Genomic DNA, 20907 nt, shown 5'->3' on the forward strand with positions numbered 1-20907 from the left:
CTCTCTAGAGATTACAGCCCAATGGCAGAGAGAGGCTTTAAACAAAAATAAACATAAAATTACAAATATGACCACTGCTTCAAAGGCTAAGAACATGGTGTCACTAAGGCAAATAACAGGATGAATGGGGGATTGTGACAGTCATCAAAGAGCTTTTGTTCCAAGTGATGACTGGGCAGAGATTTGAAGACAGATTAGGAGATATTTAAGTGAAAAATGTATGGGTGCAGGAAGAACATTTGAGGAGGAGAGAACAGCATGTGTGATGTCCTGTGATCGATGAGAGTATGAAATGTTTATAGAAGAAAGAAGATCAGAAGTGCCAGAGGAGGGAAAGGAAGGCAACCAGGATGGAGCAAGATGAGTCTGAGGAGGAAGAGAAGGGCCAGACTGTCCCAGGCATTGGAGGTCACGCTAAAGATTTAGTGTCTATTCTAAGAACCATAAGAAGACAAAGAAAGATTTTAACAAAGTGGAATAGGTATAGGAGTTTGGGGAATAACATGATGAGACTCACTTTGTAAAAGAACCAGTTGTCTGTGGAAAATGACTGGGTAAAAGGTTAGAGGATGTGCTGGTTTGGAAGTATCATGTCCCTCTAAATGCCATTGTCTTGATGAGTCTTGTGGGGGCAGGAAACATATTGGTGTTGATTGGGTTGGACACTTTTGATGGATATTTTTCCATCAAAATATGGAGATGTGATCACTCAGCTGTAGGCGAGATCTTACATTGGATAATTTCCATGGATATGTGGCCCCATCCATTCAGCAGAGGCCTTGATTGGTTTACTGGAGCACTATATAAGCTCAGACAGAAGGAGCAAGCTTGCTACAGCCAAGAGGGATGCTTTGAAGAATGCACAGGAGCTGAGAGAGTAGCTGCAGTTGAGAGACAGTTTGAAGATGGCTGTTGAAAGCAGACTTTTGCTCCGGAGAAGCTAAGGGAGGACAAACACCCCAAGAGCAACTAAGAGTGACATTTTGGTGAGAAGCTGAAACCTGGAGAGGAGCATCCTGGGAGAAAGCCATTTTGAACCCAGAACTCCAGAGCAGATGCCAGCCACATGCCTTCCCAGCTAACAGAGGTTTTCCGGACCCCATTGGCCATCCTCCAGTGAAGGTACCCAATTGTTGATGCGTTACCTTGGACATTTTGTGACCTTAAGACTGTAACTGTGTAACCAAATAAACCCTCTTTTATGGAAGCCAATCCATTTCTGGTGTTTTGCATCCTGTCAGCATTAGCAAACTAGAACATAGGAGATAAGGAAAAACTAGTTGAAGTCCTGGTGAGCTGATGTTATTTCAGACTAGAGTAGTTTTAGCAGAGATGAGGTGATTAGAGGTAACGAAAAGCAAAATCAAAGGTTTAAAAAAAAATAGAAAAGGACATGTAGATGTTGTCTATGGTGGCTCCAGAATGTCTTCAAAAAATAAAAAGTTTAAGGGTGGAAATGTGGATAGAAGGAGAATGTCTTAAAAAACCTCACCTAGCCAAAACACCATTTTCACTTAGTCAGTGTACTTATTTAAGTGTGGTTTGGGAGAAAGATGACTGATGGACATTAGGGCATTATCAGGGGGCTAAGTAATCCCCATGCCTCTCTTTGAGCCACCAATGGATGGTTTCTGACTTGCACAATTGGGTAGATATTGGTGCCTTTTAGTGAGGCTTTACATTTTAGAAGAGTTCCAGCTTGAGTTTGGCGGGAAACCAGGAGTTAGACTTTCGCATAGAAGAAAGCCCTTTAATCTTTTATAAATGATAGCTAGTTAAATAAAAAGAATTTATAATGTTTTAGAGTCATAAAGTAAATACTCTCAATAGTTTGATAAAATAACACCATGTGACACCACTGTCCTGAAAAATACATTCTTTTTCACATTGGGAAAGAAGCAAATTGACCTGTCCTTTAAGAATGGGTTATGTACTATACATCTTGTTCAAATATAAACCTGATTCTACCAATCTACTTTCAATAAGGCATATGCTTTTTATATATCCATGGTAGTTATCAATTTGTATTATTTCATCCACAATTTCCCATAGACATGGTTGGAGTGGTTGGGTAAGGTAGTTGTTGATGTTCCAGAAAAAATTCTGGGCCATGATCAGAAAATAACTAGTTAATTTGGGTGTCTTTTCTCTTGTCACTTAATACTATTAATCTATTTGCTTGAGGCCCTTCACAGATGGGTATTGCCATCTCTTCTAATAAGGGGTATTTCAAAGCCACCTAATTAAAGCCAAAACTAACATCGAGTTGAATTGCCATATGTCTTAGTCTCCAGGCTATGATCACAAATAACACAAAAGAGGTTGGCTTAAACAACAGGAATTTATTGACTAACAGTTTGGAGCAGAAGTCCAAAATCAAGATGTCAGCAAGGCGACGCTTTCTCCCCAAAGATCATAACATTCTGGGGCTGGCGGCCAGCAATCTGTGGGATTCCTTGGCCATCCCATCACATAACAATTCACACTGTGATGTCTTCTACCTTCTCTTCCAGGTTCTGTTCACTTCCAGCTTCTTTCTGTGGCTTTCTCTATAAACAAATTTCATTCTGTTTATAAAGGTCTCCAGTAATCTAGAATAAAACCCAATCTGGTTCAGCTGGCTACACCTTAAATAAAAATAAAATCACCAATAGATCCTATTTACAATGGGTTCATAACAACAAGAATGAATTAAGGTTAACAGTATGGTTTTTTTTTCTGGGTTACATAATAAAATCTACCATAACATATGACTCAGCAACACAACTTCTAGGTATATACCCCAGAAAACTGAAAATAAGGACTCAAACATATACTTGCACACCAATATTCATAGAAGCATCATTTGAAATAGCCAAAAGATGGAAGCAACTCAATTTTCCATCAACAGATGAATGGATAAACAAAAGATGGTATTTACATACAATGAAATCGTATTCGGCCATACAAAGGAATAAAGCTCTGAAACATATTACATTGTGGATGAAACTTGAAAACATTATGGTTTCATTATGAAATAGGCCGGCCAGGCACTAAAGGACAAATTGTATGACTCCACATATACGAAATATCTAGAATAAGCAAATTCATACAGACGTAAAATAGATTCGAGGATACTGGAATTGGGGGAGGAGGTAATGAAGAGTTAATGTTTCATGGGTGCAGTTTCTGTTTAGGGTGATGAAATGGAGAATGGATGTTGGTGATGGTAGCACCACATTGTAAATGTAATTAATGCCACTGAACTGTACATTTAAAAATGGTTGAAATGGAAAATTTCATATACATATATATTACTACAATAATAAAAAAGGAACTAGCATACAGTAATACAATTTTGGCAGGAAATAAAGGTATTTATGACCAACAGAAAGTATTTTCTATATCTCCTTTTAACTGCTAATGATAGTACCTGGGGATTCTTTCATTTGCTGGTTATTTTTCAGTATTAAGAGATGGTGTGAGGTTAGTGGAGCCTGTGAAATTAAATTGTACTGCATATAATAAAGGGAGGGATGAAAGAAGTGCCACAGTAGGTAGAGAACTTCCAGGGGCAGTGGTATAAAGAGGAACAAGAGTCAGAAAGAGGTCAAAGCTGAGGCATGACTTTGGGAGAAAAAACAGACATGTCTGAAGGAGAATTCTGGAATGAAATATTGGGTGATAAATGATGTAAATTCTCCTCAGTCTTTTCTACAAATTCTTCAGTAAAATACTAAACTCTAACTGGCGTTTTTTCCAATAAATTTTGTTTGAGGAATGAAGTGTTGAGTATTGCTCCAAGCAAGTCTTGCATGAGATTAGACCAGATCTTCCCTCTGGGGCCTGCCCACATTTGAGTTCATTTCTTCACCTGCTGCAGATAATCTAGAACCCTAACCTGTTACCCCATCTCTCTGCTTAGAAATCTGATTCCTTTTACTGTGATGGACTGAATTAGGTGCTCAAATATAGACATGTTCATAATTGTAATCCACATTCCTATGGACATGAACCCATTATAAGTAAGACCTCTTGAAAATGTTACTTTTAGTTAGTGTGTGGCCAACTGAATGAGGGTGGGTCTTAATCTATATTATTGGAGGCCTTTTAAGGAGATGAAACTGGAAGCCAGAAGTTGGACAAAGCCATACAGGAAAAAACTGGAAGTCCATGAAAACCAGAAGAGCTGAGAAAGGAGAGGATATCTCCATGTGACAGGAGGCAGAGATACAAGTCAAGGAACCCCAAGGATTGCCAGCAGCCAGCACCAGAATGCTGCAGACTCTGGGAGCAAGCCTTGCTGATATTTTGATTTTTGATTTTTAACCTAAAAACCATTAGCCAATAAGTGCTTGCTGTTTATGCCAACCCATTGTGTGGCATCTGTCATAGCAGACTTGCAAACTAAGACAGTTACCTTATTTACTTTTCTGAATTCTTGGTTACTGGTTCCATTACTGTTCACCTGACCCTTTGGTATTATTCTTCTCTGCTCCTAAAATATCTGTACTTTTTCCTTATGAGACTGCTTACAATTCAGTATGGCTTCCTTGTTCTCTGAACTGCAAGCTTCTCCTTGCCTATATCCTGAAGACATATCCACCCAAAAGAATTAAGGAGATTTATGCTACTGAGTATAATATCAGTATCTTAGGACCACTATAATTATAATTACATTATATTATGTATATCATCATCACTACATTATTATCTGTTGTAAATATTATAATTAGCATTTGTTGAGTTCTTGTGTCATATACTGTGCTAAATACTTTGCAAGCATTATGTCACATAATTCTTAAAATACGTCTGGGAGATTAGTGTTATTAGCACTATTTATGCATAAGGAAACCAAAGCCCAGAGTGGTGAAGTAATTTGTTCAAAGTTACAAAGCATGCAAAAAGAAAAAAGTTACAAAGTAGATGCAGTATTCAAACCCCAGCATGCAGATTCCAGACCTCCTCCTAGCTAATGCTATATACTAATCTAGTCATCTTTAAGATTCACAAGCTTTTTACATAGTGATATTCTCATTCAGAATACAAAATACAAAAAAAAAAAAAAAAAACTGCTTATGTTTTGTTTTGCTTTAATAAGGTACAAGAGAGGTCATACAAACAGGACTGGAGAGACCTGGGATATCATAAAAGAACTCCTCCATAAATTGAAAAAAAGTTTAGATATTGCTCTCATGAGAAAGTCCAAAAAGCTGAAACTTAATGTGCCGGTTTGAATGTATTGTGTCCCCCAAATGCCATTATCTTTGATGTAGTCTTGTGGGACAGACTTTTGGTGCTGATTAGATTTGCTTGGAATGTGCCCCACCCAGCTGTGGGTGGTGACTCTGGTGGGATAGTCCCATGGAGGCGTGGCTCTGCCCATTCAGGGCGGGCCTTGATTAGGGGAGCCATATAAACGTGCTGACTCAGAGAGACTGAACGGAGCAGAGCAGCTGTGAGTGACGTTTTGAAGAGGTGCAAGCTTGCTAGAGAGGAATGTCCTGGGAGAAAGCCATTTTGAAACCAGAACTTTGGAGCAGACGCCAGCCACGTGCCTTCCCAGCTAACAGAGGTTTTCCGGACACTATTTGCCATCCTCCAGTGAAGGTACCCGATTACTGATGTGTTACTTTGGATACTTTATGGCCTTAAGACTGTAACTGTATAGCCAAATAAACCCCCTTTTTATAAAAGCCAATCCATCTCTGGTGTTTTGCATTCTGCAGCATTGGCAAACTAGGACAGATTTTGGTACCAGGAGAAGTGGGGTGCTTTTGCTGCTGAGTTTGCAAATGCCAAACATGTTGGAATGGCTTTTTAAATGGATAAGGGGAAGATTCTGGAAGAATTGTGAGGAGCTTGATAGAAAAGGCCAAAACTGCTTTAAAGAGACTGTTTGTGGAAATATGGACTCTAAAGATACTTCTGATGAGGTCTTGAACAGAAACGATGAATGTGTTGTGAACTGGAAGAAAGGCGATCCTTGTTTTAAAGTGGCACAGAATTTGGCAAAATTGAGTCCTGGTGTTAGACGGAAGGAAGAATTTGAAAGCAACAACCTGGAATACTTAGCTGAGGAGATCTCCAGACTACATGTGGAGGAGATACCCTGGCTTCTCCTTGCAGCTTATAGTAAAATGCGAGCAGAGAGAGATAAACTTAGAACTGAACTCCTGGGTTCAAAGAAACCAGAAGCTGATGGCTTGGAAAATTACGAGCTTCCAGGGGGTGGAATCCCTGAAGCTATAGCCCAACATGAGGATGTAACCAAACATGGAACCCAGCCGCCATTTCAGTACAAACCAAGATTGGAGATGGAATTATCCAGAAAGGATTTGTGGAAAGTCCTATTGTCTAATGGCTTTGATCCCTGTGTGCTTCATGCAAAGCCAACAGAATTTTTGTGAGATCTTTATAGACAGAGCCATTGCCAGTCTGGACTGGAGGAGACAGACAAGGAAAAAATTAAAGGAAAAGTTTCTTCAAAGACAGAGCCATGGAGGTTGAGGTCTGGAGTCAAGAGGTCTCAGGCTGGGAGAGTGGAGCAGCCCACATGCATGGAAAGGGTGAGTTTGCCCTGGAGGTCGAGGGTGGGCCTTCCACCTCCATGCTCTGGAAGAGTTTTGCCACCTCAGGTCCCAAAGAGGGTGGAGCACATTCCCAGGGAATTGGGGAGAGCCTGGCTGCCACCCCACTGTTCTGAAGGGGTTGAGCGTGTGCCTCGGAGATGGAAGGGAATCCGGGAGCTGCCCCGAGGTTTGCGGAGGGTGGGGCTGAGAAGGTGGTCTCCCCAATGTGTGGATATGTTGGAGCACTCACCTAAGTGTTTGGAGAGGAAAGGGCTGCCGAAAAGGCCCTTGGGAAGGGTTAGGCTCCAGCTCTCTCAAGCCCCAAGGATGCAACGTTATTCTGTTAATGACTCTCAGACTTTGAAATCTAATGGAGTTTGTCCTGCAGGTTTTAGGAACTGTTTTGGTCCTGTTAACCCTGTTTTTCTTACTCTTTCCCCTTATGGCAATGGGAATGTTTATCCTATGAATGTCCCTCCTTTGTATATTGGAAGCATATAACTTGTTCTAAGTCCACAGATCCAAAGCTAAAGGAAAAGTATGCCTTAGGACTGACCACGCCTATATTTGATTTTGATGGGATTTTGTACTTAACTTTTGTTACTGAAATGATTCAAGTTTTTGTGATACTGTGATGAAATGAATGTATTCTGTATTTGGAAAGATAATGTCATTTTGGGGTCCAGGGGGTGGAATGTGCCAGTTTGAATGTATTGTGTCCCCCAAATGCCATTATCTTTGATGTAGTCTTGTGGGACAGACTTTTGGTGCTGATTAGATTTGCTTGGAATGTGCCCCACCCAGCTGTGGGTGGTGACTCTGGTGGGATAGTCCCATGGAGGCGTGGCTCTGCCCATTCAGGGCGGGCCTTGATCAGGGGAGCCATATAAACGTGCTGACTCAGAGAGACTGAACGGAGTGCAGCTGTGAGTGACGTTTTGAAGAAGAGCAAGCTTGCTAGAGAGGAACGTCCTGGGAGAAAGCCATTTTGAAACCAGAACTTTGGAGCAGACGCCAGCCACATGCCTTCCCAGCTAACAGAGGTTTTCCGGACGCCATTTGCCATCCTCCAGTGAAGGTACCTGATTACTGATGTGTTACCTTGGACACTTTATGGCCTTAAGACTGTAACTGTATAGCCAAATAAACCCCCTTTTTATAAAAGCCAATCCATCTCTGGTGTTTTGCATACTGCAGCATTAGCAAACTAGAACACTTAACCACACAGGTAAAATGTAAAAAGTTAAAAACCGACATTCATAATTCAGGTTGTCAGCTTTCAAAAATTTTGTCTTAGGCTGGGTACTGTTAACTAAATAGTGATGTTTTCCAAGCACATAAAAAAGTTTCGATGGCCAGAAATAAAGTGAAGTAAATTTGAGTACAGTCAGCAGAACGAGGAAACCTAAGATCCGAAAAAAAGAAGGAGGAGGATGAAGAGTTTTATCTAGAAGCTTTTAAGTTCAGGAAAGCCCAGGGAAAGTGGCCATGGAAATATTATTAATAGTGAGAAATTGACATCATTGATGATGAAATTAATGGAAGTAGGAAGAGCCTGTCTCTGAGCTTTTATACAAAGATTTTAAATGTTTTTAAAGAGTCCCATGGTCAATTCTTTCAAAAGAGACTGATAAATTGAACATAATAAAAGTGCAGATCAAGACCTTGTCAGCCAACATTCTGGGATCATTATGTTCTCCCCAAGGGATGGCCCCTTCCCCATCATCAAGGCCGAAAGGCCCACAGCCACAAAATATTACGCTGCCTTTTATGATCCCGAGGCTCAACTTCCACCCTACCTTCCCAGTGATTTCCTGTGCAAAAACAAAGTAGGCTTAGTAATAAATAACCAATTTGCCCATCATCAGAGAGGACTATTTGACAACCAGATGAAGAGAGACTATTTTCAAAAGAGAGAAAATATTACCCTTCACCGAGAAAAGATTGATAAATGAGATGGTCACACAGGTCTGAGTTAGCCATTTAAAAAGTAGGAACAGCACGGATAGATCGGTTGGCAGTTAGACATAATCTCCAAACCATCTGTAGTGTCAGGCTCTGAAAATTCCATGAAGTACAGCAAAGCAAAAGGTAAAGGAGAATATGCCCGGCACAACATAGAAGCTCCTTGGGGCAACTTTGCTCAGTTTTATATATTGGGGTGATCTGATTTATCTTGATTTTTCAATCCAGCATAAAACTAACTGACTAAATAAATGGAATTCCAAAGAGCAAGATTTTTTATTTTTTAGACAAAGCTAATTCTCAATGACACATGATAAAGGGAGCAGTACAGAGCTTGAAGGGCAGGGGAACCCACCATTGCTCTTCATTAGAGCCAGTCTTGAGAGACAGTCCTTACGCCATCCAGGCAGGGGGAGCAAAGGGGTCTGGGGATCACTGGTGATGTGGGACTCTTTGGGAGGAAAGAGACCACCCAGTTTAAAAGCTTAGCAGTCTGTGGTTAATACGCTTGAATAATGTGTATTTGGTAATTAAAAATCAGTTTAATACAACACCAACTTAACCTTGTGTTTTGAACCACATAGAACGTTTATTACAGGCTCTCTTCTTAACAATAGTGATGCCCAATGAATGTGAGCACAATCTGCCCTTATGTTAGGAACCAAAGTAGAGTGAGCTCGACTGGAACTCTATGAATATCTCCCAAAGATCTGACCATCTGACATGGAAGAAGAATACTCTATTCAACAGTATTTGCATAGACACTTTCATACTATATATAATCTCTACAACGCTCCTGAAGAGATATAATACATGAACATTTATTTAATTAAGTAACCTAATGGCCCTCACTATGGCAGAGGATTTTGTAATGAGACATTAGTGAATAACACATCATTTTTAACATTTAATGATGGGAAGCATTATCTTTACAAATAATGCAAGGCAAGAAAATGAAAATTGTGTAAAATCCTCCCACACCATCTCAGATGGAGAGAGACACAGACAAACACACATACAACACCCAAACCTGTGATTTAAGGTTAGCAAGAAAGCAAAAATGTGTATCTGAGCCTTCAGGCAGAGGGAATAGAGAGAAAACGTTAAGGTAAGAAAATGAGATCTGACTACTATACACTACTGATGAAAATATAAGTTGGAATAGACTTTCTGGAGTGCAATTTGATGGTATTTATGAAAATTTAAAATGTGTTTACTCCTTGACCCAGTAATTCTATTTCTAAGATTTTATACTAAAGAAATATTTGCAGGTTTGCATAAAGGCATGGACAATGTTCATTATGTATTTTTTTATTAAATAGAAAAACTGGAATCAATCTAGATGTCTATCAGTATGGTAGGAGTTAAATTATGATAAATTCTCATGATGGAATATCATGTAAAGATTTAAATGAACAAGAAAGAACTGTATGTTTTGATATTTGACAGTCATCAAGGCATATTATTAAATAGAAAAGGAAAATGCAAATATATATTTCTATATATATCCACAGATAGTACGATTAGTCTTTATGCTTATATGCATGTGTATTCATATATGTAAATATATCTACAAAGGTATGGGGGGACAAGTGGGTTTAAAGGGAAGAAGTAAGGAGCCATTTTTGTTTTTTTATTTTTAAATGTTTACATTATTTAAATATTTTAAAATATTTACATTATTTAAATGTTTTAAAACCATATACAAAGATTTTTTTTTAAAAAGTGAAAATTTTGAAGATAAAACTTAAATATTGAAAAAAAAAAACATAACACAATCTACTTAGGATAAGCTAGGATTTCTAACACCCAAATCCCAGTGGGATATACCATTTCCATCAGAATCTAGTGGCAGCTTTGATTCGCCTGGACTTTAATCTGGGGCTCAGAATGATGGAGCGCTTACCTCTGGAATACTGCTGGTCATTGTGGCAGAAAAAAAGGATATACGGGGACATGCTACATACCCCTCAAAATTCATTGACCAAGGAAAGTCCAGTGGCCATACCCAAGATCAACAGGGCAGGGATGCACAACCACCCCACAGGAGGGTGGTCCAAGGATGGGCCCCCAAAAAGATTTAACAGTAACACAGTGTTCAACCACATGTGATGAAAGCATGTTCTGCTCCTTCCGTTCTCTAGTTCTTAAATATGTAGAAAGCTGAACTCATCACATACCCAACAAAGTGCCCCTACTCCAAAATACCCCTTCCTTCTGTCTCTTCTCTTTCCCTTCTCTTCTCTCTCTGCATCTCTCTTTATTTTATTTTCATCTCTCTCTACCTTACTCTTTTTTCTCTTTTTGTCTGTCTGTTCTTCCAGTTATCAGGGCCAGAAACTTAAAAGATGAATATTTTCTCTGCTAAAATCCCTTTGTTCACTAAAGCTCAGTCAATTCGACCTCAAAATTATTTAATCTCCCACCTCTGCTCTACCTCCAATGCACTTCCCTCATTTAGGAAAGCATCATATGTTCTATTTAGCTTTTGGAGTTACCAGTCATATCAGTTTTCTCCTTAAAATTCTTGGAGTCAGGTCTTCACCTAGAAATCATGAACTCCTGAAGAAGATGTTTAGAGGTGTTTATGGTCTGACTCACACCTGCCATGCAGCCCTCCTCTCTGAAGGTTCTTGGATACAGATTTCACTTGCAGTAATACCAAACTCTTTACTGTGCTCCGAATATTCCAGGCTACCTTGGCTTGGCAAATATTCCATCATCTGCTTGAAGTCCTCGTGCTCTCCTCAGAAACTCCCTCTAGTCTTACAAGAATCAGCTCAAAGTTATCACCATTTCAATCACTGATACCTCCCTGCTGTTAAAGGTACACTCTTAAAACCCTTCTCATTGCCACTGCATTCATCACAAAAGACTGTAATTGCTTATTTACTTGTCTGCTGTTTCCATAAAGCATAGGCTCCTTGAAATCAAGGACTGAATATTTCATCTTTATTTTCTTGTGCCTACTTCAGTACATGGTATATGTGTTTAAGGGATGTAAATTAAATGAGCAATATCCTCAGGAAAACTGAGATGGGAAGGGTGGAGGTAACTTTTCTGTGTGGTCCCTGCTTGAGATGTCTTTTAAATCCATGCAGTTACCCTTTACTGGGTAGTGGATTCTTGGACAGGATCTGAGGCAGCAGACATTATAAAGTCTTGATCAAATTCTTGGCTCTTCTGTCTGGGTCTCTGTTTTCTTCCCCTTCCTCCAGGGTTAAGCTGCAATGTAAATGGACCTGCTAAGATCAACATGACTTCAAAAATAGCCACTATTTAGAGACACTGATGCTGAGCCTCCATTCCCTTAGATAATTAAACTAGTGCCAGTGGGATGTGAACTGTCTGGCAGGTCTCCTCATAGCCTACCCTACCAACAGTTTAGGGCCCTTAGCTCAAGACCTTTTCTCAGCTCAGTGCCCTCAAATACAATTTGATGCCTGGCCCACCTGGGGTTGAATCATATTTTATCTCTAAAACCTAACAGTGATTTCTCTTCAATCCATAAACACTAGGAAAATCAGAAAGGTTTTCCTTGAGAGGTTAAGCTTGAACATAGGCCCAGAATTGGGAGCAATTTCATCACACTTTCTTACAGATGCTGCCATTTTTAATGCTACACCCTCTATTTTAATAACTTTTAACTACTTTATCTGGTTTACACAGTTGTAAAGAGCCTCATTCAAATGATTTTGATGATAGAGTCTTAGTAAGTTCAATTATTATCCCTTTTCACCCACTAAATCTGCCTCCCTTAATTAGGTTTCTTTCCTGGTAGCTAAGGGCTTTCCTGGATATCTGAAATCTCTAAGGTTATAAAGCAGGTACTCCTTACAAAAGAAAGTACTGTTTGTTTTCAAAGTACCAATATACAGATTTGGCCAGTGTGTGTGCCTCCATAAGTGATAGTTAGCCCAAGGCTTACCTGGTTTGGAAGACAGAATATTAGCCTCCCAGAGATGTAAAAACCCTAACTCCTGGAATATATGCATATGCTAACTTGCGTGGCAAAAGGAACTTTGCAGATGTGATTAATTTAAGGATCTTGTGCTGGGGAGATATTCCTGGATTATTGACCCTTAAATCGTCCTTTTAAGGGAAAGAGGGAGGCCAGGGAGTCAGAGAAAGAGAAGTGATGACAGAAGCAAGAGTTGGATTCAGAGAGATTTGAAGACATGCTGCTGGCTTCGAAGAGGGAGGAAGGGACCATGAGCCAAAGAATGCAGGTGCATGTAGAAGTGGGAAAAGACAAAAGAAAGGATTCTTCCATTCTTCAGAAGGAATGCAGCACTGCCAACACCTTGACTTTAGCCCAGTAAAGCCTATTTCAGACTTCTGACCACCAGAACTGTAAGAGAATAAATTTGTGTTCTTTTATGAAACTAAGTTTGTGATAATTTCTTATAGTATCAATAGGAAACTAATACATCCAATTTATGAGTTAGGAGCATTTGTTCAGCATTTGATAAAAGAAATCTGAATACAGTGAATTAAATACATAAGTTTTTCTCCTGCCTCATATTAAAAACATCTGAAGTTTGCTAGCTCAGAGCTGAAGTGGTGCCTCTTCTAAGTCATCAGGGATCCAGGCTACTCCTAGCTTTTACTATGCCTTCTGTGACTTCCATGTAACCTCAAGATGACTGCTCAAGTTTCAGCTGTTGAGTTCACATTTTGGACAGTAGAGAGAAAAGAGGAAGAAGGGTTCAATTTCATAGTTTCAGAGCTTTCCAGGAAGTTCCAGACCATCTCTATGGTGTACTGTATTGTGTACCCCCATTTGGACACATTCTTGTCTTGGTCCACTAACTAGTAGGTTTGGACCCTGTGCCAGTTTGGATGTATTGTGTCCCTCAACATGACATGCTCTTTGATGCAATCTTGTGGGGGCAGGCGTATTAGTGTTGATTAAGTTGGAACCTATTGATTGAGTGTTTCCATAGAGATGTAACTCAATCAACTGTGGGCAAGACTTTGATCAGATAATTTCCATGCAAGTGTTTCCTTGCCCATTTGGGATGGATCTGAATTAAATCACTGGAGCCATATAAACAAGCTGACAGACAGAGGGAATTCAGAGCAACTAAAAGTGACATGTTGGAGCAGGTGCCACTGAGAGACACATCTTGAAGATGGCCATTGGAAGCTAACACTGACATTTTGGAGAACACCATTTTGAAATGCAACCTGAGAGCAAGCAGACAACAGCTATGTGCCTTCCCAGTTAACAGAGGTTTTCCAGATGCCAATGGCCTTTCTCCAGTGAAGGTACTCTATCGCTGATGCCTTAACTGGGACACTTTATGGCCTTAAGACTGTAACTGTGCAACCAAATAAACCCCTTTATAAAAGCCAATCCATCTCTGGTGTTTTGCAGATGGCAGACCCTTTGCAAACCAGAACAGACCCTTTATAAATAAGATCTCTTCAAGATGTTACTTCAGTTAATGTGTGCCCCAACTGAATCAGGTTGGGTTTTAATCTGGATTAAATCTTTCTAAGCAGAGCAAAGTCAGATGGAGAGAGAAGTCATGGGTTGCAGCCAGAAGCTGGAAGTCAACAAAATCCCGAAGAGAAAGGGAAAGATGCTGCCATGTGCATTGCCATGTATTGGAAACATCAAGGATCAAGGATCACTGTCACCCAACCCCAGAATACCACAGCCTTTGGGGGGAAAACATTGCCTTGCTGATGCCCCAGTTTTGGACTTCCACTAACCTCAAAGCCATGCTTCAATAAATCCCCAAACTTTAAGGCAACACTTTGTATGGTATTTGTTTTAGCAGCTAGAACATTAAAACAATCTCACTGGTCAGCATGTAGACACATGAACACTCCTGGCTGCAAGTGAGTCTGGAATAGTGTTTTCCAGAAGAGTGCATCGCCCAATTTCTCTGAACTTCAGACTCATATATTTAACCACCTACTTAGTACATCCATCTGGATGTCTAATAGATATTTATCTCAAAATCATCATGTTCCAAACCAAACTCCTACTCTTTCACCCTAAACCAGAAACTCCCTCAATTTTTACATTCTCAAAAAGTGGCAAGCTCATCCTTACAGTAATCCTTGAAGGATAGAAACCTTGGAAATATCTTTGAATTCCCTCTTTCTCTCAAAACCCACTTTTAATCACTCTGAAAATCATGTCTTTATTGCCTTCAAAATACATGCAGAAAGAAACCACTTTTCAGAGCCTTTGTAGTCACTACCCTTCTCCAAGCACAACCTCTCTAGCCCAGATTGTTCTAAAGCTTCCCATCTGCGTTCCTTGTTTAGCTCTGTTCTAGTTTGCTAATGCTGCAGAATGCAAAACACCAGAGATGGATTGGCTTTTATAAAAAAGGGGGTTTATTTGGCTACACAGTTACAGTCTTAAGGCCATAAAGTGTCCAAGTTAACACATCAGCAAGCGGGTACCTTCACTAGAGGATGGCCAATGGTGTCCGGAAAACCTCTGTTAGCTGGGAAGGCACGTGGCTGGCATCTGCTCCAAAGTTCTGGTTTCAAAATGGCTTTCTCCCAGGATGTTCCTCTCTAGCAAGCTTGCTCCTCTTCAAAACGTCACTCAGCTGCACTGAGTTCCTTCTCTTTGAAGCAGCTCATTTATATGGCTCCACTGATCAAGGGCCACCCTGAATGGGTGGGGCCATGCTTCCATGGGAATATCTCATCAGAGTCATCACCCACAGCTGGGTGGGGCACATTCCAAGCAAATCTAATCAGCACCAAAATGTCTGCCCCACAAGACTACATCAAAGATAATGGCATTTGGGGGACACAATACATTCAAACTGGGACAAGCCCTTACCCACCTACTTGGTCTATTTCAACAAGCAGTCAGAGTGCTCCTTTTCCAAGCTGAAGAAAACCAACATTTGTCACTAAAAACTCTCCACTGTCTTCCAATTTCCCTCAGAGTAATTGCCTCCATAGTCTAACGCCCCTCACCCCTCCTTCCAAGATCTCATCATCCACACTTGACCACTCTCTCCCTCTGCTCTAGCCATAGCATCTTCCTGCTGTTCCTTAGATTTCCAAGGCATGCAGATCTCCTCATGACTCACTTTCTTACCTCTTTCAAATCTTTGTTCTATGTCACCTTTTCAGGGAAGCCTCCCCTGCAGCCTGTGTAAAAAGCAATCTCTCCACCCCACAGGACTTCCTGACCCCCTTCCCTAATTTATTTTTCTTTACAGCTCTTAACACCATCTGATGTATTTGTAGTTTCTACCTTCTGATTTGCTACTTTATTTGTCATTTGTCTCCCCTACTGTAAAATAAGTTCCAAGAGCACAGAGATTTTGTTCTCTTAAATATTTTTGATGTCTAGGACAGTGCCTGGCTCCTTGATGAACATCAGAATGTACATGAAGAGGGCAGGATGGATATTGGGAGCAAACTCGCAATCTCTGCCATAGATTTTTATTTAATTGATCTACGGTTGGAAACAGGAGTGGCATTTTTTAAAAATCTCCTCTCGTGATTCTCATAATGAAGCCAGATTTGAGAACCACTGCTGAAAAGAATGATTGTTTGTTGTTTTCCATGCAACAATATCAATGTCTGCAGGAGTTTCTGATTCTCTCCTTGTCTTTGCTCCTGTCTTTATCTGTATAGAGAATCTTCTGGGTAGCAAAACCCAATGGGCTGAGAGTGGAGGCTGAGGATGGAGGTGGGACTTGTTAAAACCTCTTTAAAAGAATGTCAGGAGCTTGAATTAATCCAATAGAAGTTCAACTAAGAAAATTGTGAGCTACAATGAGCTTTAACGGCAAGCTCATATTTCCACTTCTCCCTTCTCTTTTGAGCCATTTATCTTAGATTTTAAGCAAGACAGCTATTAGCTGGAAAGCATGATGAACTGATTTTAATTTACTAACTCTTTAATTGGTTTTTATTTACCAACCCCATATGAGTATAGGTGTTTAGAATTTATGGTATAGAGGAAAGGGTTAGGAAGGGTAGTTTAGGAGACTAAGAGCAATGGTCCAACTCTAGACTGGGGCATTTCTGGCCTGCTCTTCTAAAACATGAGTTTTCTGTGCTGAAAGGTTATACTTTTCCATGAGTTCTTTAAAAATGTGCTTTATCTCACCCTTGATATCCTAAAAGTGGCAAAGAAGATCACCTATTGTACTTACTACATGGTGTAAAGTAAAAAGTTTCTTCCTTTGCTTTCTTGAAATTTAATTTTTAAAAACTTCTAAGGATTATAGGGAGTAAGGGAGGTATATTATTTTAGTGTTTAAATCTTACCTATTGAATAAAATTAAATTTCTCTGGTACCAAGAGGGCATTTCTTGTCATGTATAGCAGTTATGAATTTCAATTCACAAATTTGGACATTTTTTTCAAACAGTCTAATATGAACCCCAATTTTCATGGTGCGGTGGAAACTTCATCTTTGCCCTTTGAAGTTAATACTTTTCTTGGGTTTTCTAAGTCCTTGGGAGTTTACCTGGTGCCCAGGCATTTGGGTGGGAGAAAGGACAAGCCCCTAAGATCTACAGATCAGCTGTCTGTGAAGATATGCCCTAAAGACATTGAAATAATCCTGCTGCCTCCCAGTCCTGCCAGAGCATGAAAATATCTGAGAAGCTGTCCACACAGCCCCATTTACCTGCATATACCACTGGCCATGTCTTTTTTGAGGCACTGCCCCGAGACTCTGCTGGGCTTATGGCACAGGGTCCCTCCCTCCATGTTCCTCTGCTATTTTGCCTCCCAATACCTCTGCTTCATCTCTCTTCCATCCAGGATAGAAAAAGCCATTCTTTTGCTTGCTTTAAAGGCAGCATGCCAAACCTCCTTAAAGAATGATGCTTTTGGAAAACCAAATCCCTGAAGACACCTTTTTTCTCTACTTTCTGACATGGTACTTAGCTTCCTTATGGCAATGAGCTCACTATTTGCTTGAAGAGGATGAAGTAAAAAGGAGAAATACAGGAGACAAAATCTTCATTGTTATAAAAGCTTATCCTACTTCAAGTGTAAAGGGGAAAGCTTGCAAATAAAATATTTTTCCACCTGATTTTGACTTTAAATTATTATTTATAAAAGTAAAAAACTGGAACATTTAATTTCTAATAGCTCATTAAATCAATGGTAATGTGTCTATCTATAAGATGGACTATTAAGTCATTGGAATCAGGTTCTCAAAGAATACTGAAAGAGGAATAAATGCTCTCTGCTGCAATAAACTCAATTAGGGTTTCAACTTTTCCTCAGTTGGTAAGTGAGCACTCAATGATTTGGGGGTGAATTTGACCTAGAAGCAGCACTTTACTGTCAAGGTGGCTATTAAAGTCTGAATTATTTCAGCATTTAAGGCAAGATTCTGAAAACTAATATAATGTTAAAAGCTCATGCTGAGGAGGTGGGGCAAGATGGTGTCATAGAGAGGAGTGGAATTTAGTTAGTCCCCTGGAGCAACTAATAAACAACCAGGAATAACTAGTAAATAACCTGGAATAACTGCTGGGGACAAAACCATGACTTTCCACACATTGTACAACAACCTGTATTGGGAAGAATGCCTGAGATTGCAGCATAAAATCTGTAAGTAAAAACTGCAGAACTGTGCCAGGAGCCCCCTCTGCCCACAGCAATCTGAGCTATAAAACCTTCTTGTGGGAGAAACAAGCAGTCTTGGAGCAAGCAGATATAGCTCAGCCCAGCTCCAACTGGGGTTTTAATTAACAAATGTGGATTGCTGAATACAAGCTACAAACATAGACAAACCCCAAACAAGCAGACAGAGACTTTTAGCAATGACTGACCTTAAAGAGCTAGAAGACTACTTCTGTGTCCTGGGAGGGGGAACCCAGAAGACCAGGTGCTATCTCTGGCCAATGGGCAAAACTTGGGGGCTGTGGACTGAAAAGGGGCTTTCTTTCCCTTTTTCTCTCTCTCAGCCTGAGTGGCTCAGTGGAGACAGCCTCAGCCATTTTTAGTTCGCAGTGCTCTGACCCAGACAGGGGTAGAGATAACAGAGTCAGAGAGACAAAGGGCTATTCAAATGCAGAAGATAACTCCCTAGGGGATGTATCTTCCCTAAGGGGAAGGAGGTGGGGACTAGCTCTGCCAGTCTTCCCTTCAGAACTCAGACCCCAGAGTCTGGGGAAAACAGCCAAAACAGAAATTAAAGAGGCCACACCTCCTTACAACAGTTGGGAGCAACAGGCTGACTGGCATCACCTGCTGGGCAGGTTAGGAAAAGCACAGCAGCTAGAGATCTCACAGGAAAGTCTGTTAATCTCTAAAACACACACTCAGGAAGACTTGAAACTGAATATAACCCCATTCTGAGATCTGAACCCATTGTGGTCTGGGAAAATATGATTGGGGTAACTAAGGAAACCAGATGCCTAGACAACAGAAAACTACAAACTACACTAGGAAAAATGAAGATATGGTCCAGTCAAAGGAACAAACTTACATCTCAATCAAGATACAGTTGAGATATTGTTTCACTTTAATGAAACAAACAATTAAAGATTTTTAAAGAAATATGCTTAATCAAATAAAAAACCAAATCAACAAGTTCAGGGAAGATATGGCAAAAGAGATGAAGGATATAAAGAAAACACTGGGCGAACATAAGGTAGAAATTGAAAGTTTGAAAAAAACAACTGGCAGAACCTATGGAAATGAAAGTCACAACACAATAGATGAAAAACACAATAGAAACATACAACAGCAGATCTCACGAGACAGAAGAAAACACTCAGGAACTGGAGAACAAGATACCTGAAATTCTACACACAAAAGTACACATGGGGAAAAGAATGGAAAAATATGAACAACGTCTCAGGGAATTGAATGACAACGTGAAGCACATAAATGTACATGTCATGGGTGTCCTAGATGGAGAAGAGAAGGGAAGAGGAGCAGAAGCAACAATAGAGGAAATAATCAATAAAAATTTTCCATCTCTTATGAAAGACATAAGATTACAGATCCAAGAAGTGCAGCATACCCCAAACAGAATAGATCTGAATAAACCTATGCCAAGACAGTTAATAATTAGATTATCAAACATCAAAGACAAAGAGAGAATCCTGAAAGAAGCAAGAGAAAAGAGATCCATCACATACAAAGGAAGCTTGATAAGACTATGTGCAGATTTCTCAGTAGAAACCATGGAGGCAAGAAGGAAGTGGGGTGATACATTTAAGATACAGAAGGAGAAAAACTGCCAACCAAGAATCCTATATCTGGCAAAACTGTCCTTCAAATATGAGGGAAAGTTTAAAATATTCTCTGACAAACAGACAATGACAGAGTTTATGAACAAGATACCTACTCTATAGGAAATCTAAAGGGAGCAATACAGACAGATAGGAAAAGACAGGAGTGAGAGGTTTGGAACACAATTTTGGGAGATAGTAGCACAGCAATGTAAGTACACTGAACAAAGATGACTGTGAGTATGGTTGAAAGAGGAAGATTAGGCACCAGAAAGAAAGAGGAAAGATAAAGAGTGGGACTGTAAAACTCAGTGAAACCTAGAGTGCTCAACAATCAAGATAAAATGTACAAATATGTTTTTACATGAGGGAGAACAAATGAATGTCAACCTTGTGAGGTGTTAAAAATGGGGTAGTATTGGGGAAAAAATACAATCAATGCAAGCTAGAGGCTATAGTTAAAAGGAACATTGTATTATGCTTCCTTTAATGTAACAAAAGCAATATACCAAAGCTAAATGCATATAAGAGGGGGACATATGGGAGAGGTATGGGACTCTTGGCATTGGTGATGTTGTCTCTTTTATTGTACTTTAGTTTAATTTTATCTTTCCTTTTGCTGCTTTTCAGATGTCATTTTTTTTCTTTTTCTTTTGTCTTCCTACCTTCTTTGACTCTTCCTCCTTCTTTGTGGAAGAAATGGAGATATCCTTATATAGATAATGGTGATGGTGGTGAATGCATAAATATGTGACTATACAAGAAACTATTGATTGTTTGCTTAGAACAGAATGTATGGTGGGTGAACAAAGCTGCCTTAAAAAAAAAACACAGGTTGATGAAGAAACCTTGAGGGCACTATATTGAGTGAAATAAGCCAGACACATAAAGACCAATATTGCATGGCTTCACTGATATGAACTAATTATAATATGTAAATTCATAGATATGAAATATAAGTTACCAGGATGTAGAACGAGGCTAAAGAATGGGGAACAGTTGCTTATTATGAGCAGAATGTTTAACTAGGTTGAACTTAAGTGTTTGGAAATGGACAGAGGTGACGGTAGCACATTACTGTGAGAATAACTGACAGTGCTGAATGGTGTGTGAATGTGGTGGAAAAGGGAGCTTAGAGTCACATATGTCACCAGAAAGAAAGTTGGCAGTTAAAATATGGGAATGTATAAAAC

This window comes from Choloepus didactylus, chromosome 14 (genome assembly GCF_015220235.1).
Source record: "Choloepus didactylus isolate mChoDid1 chromosome 14, mChoDid1.pri, whole genome shotgun sequence".
In the NCBI taxonomy this organism is placed as follows: Eukaryota; Metazoa; Chordata; class Mammalia; order Pilosa; family Megalonychidae; genus Choloepus; species Choloepus didactylus.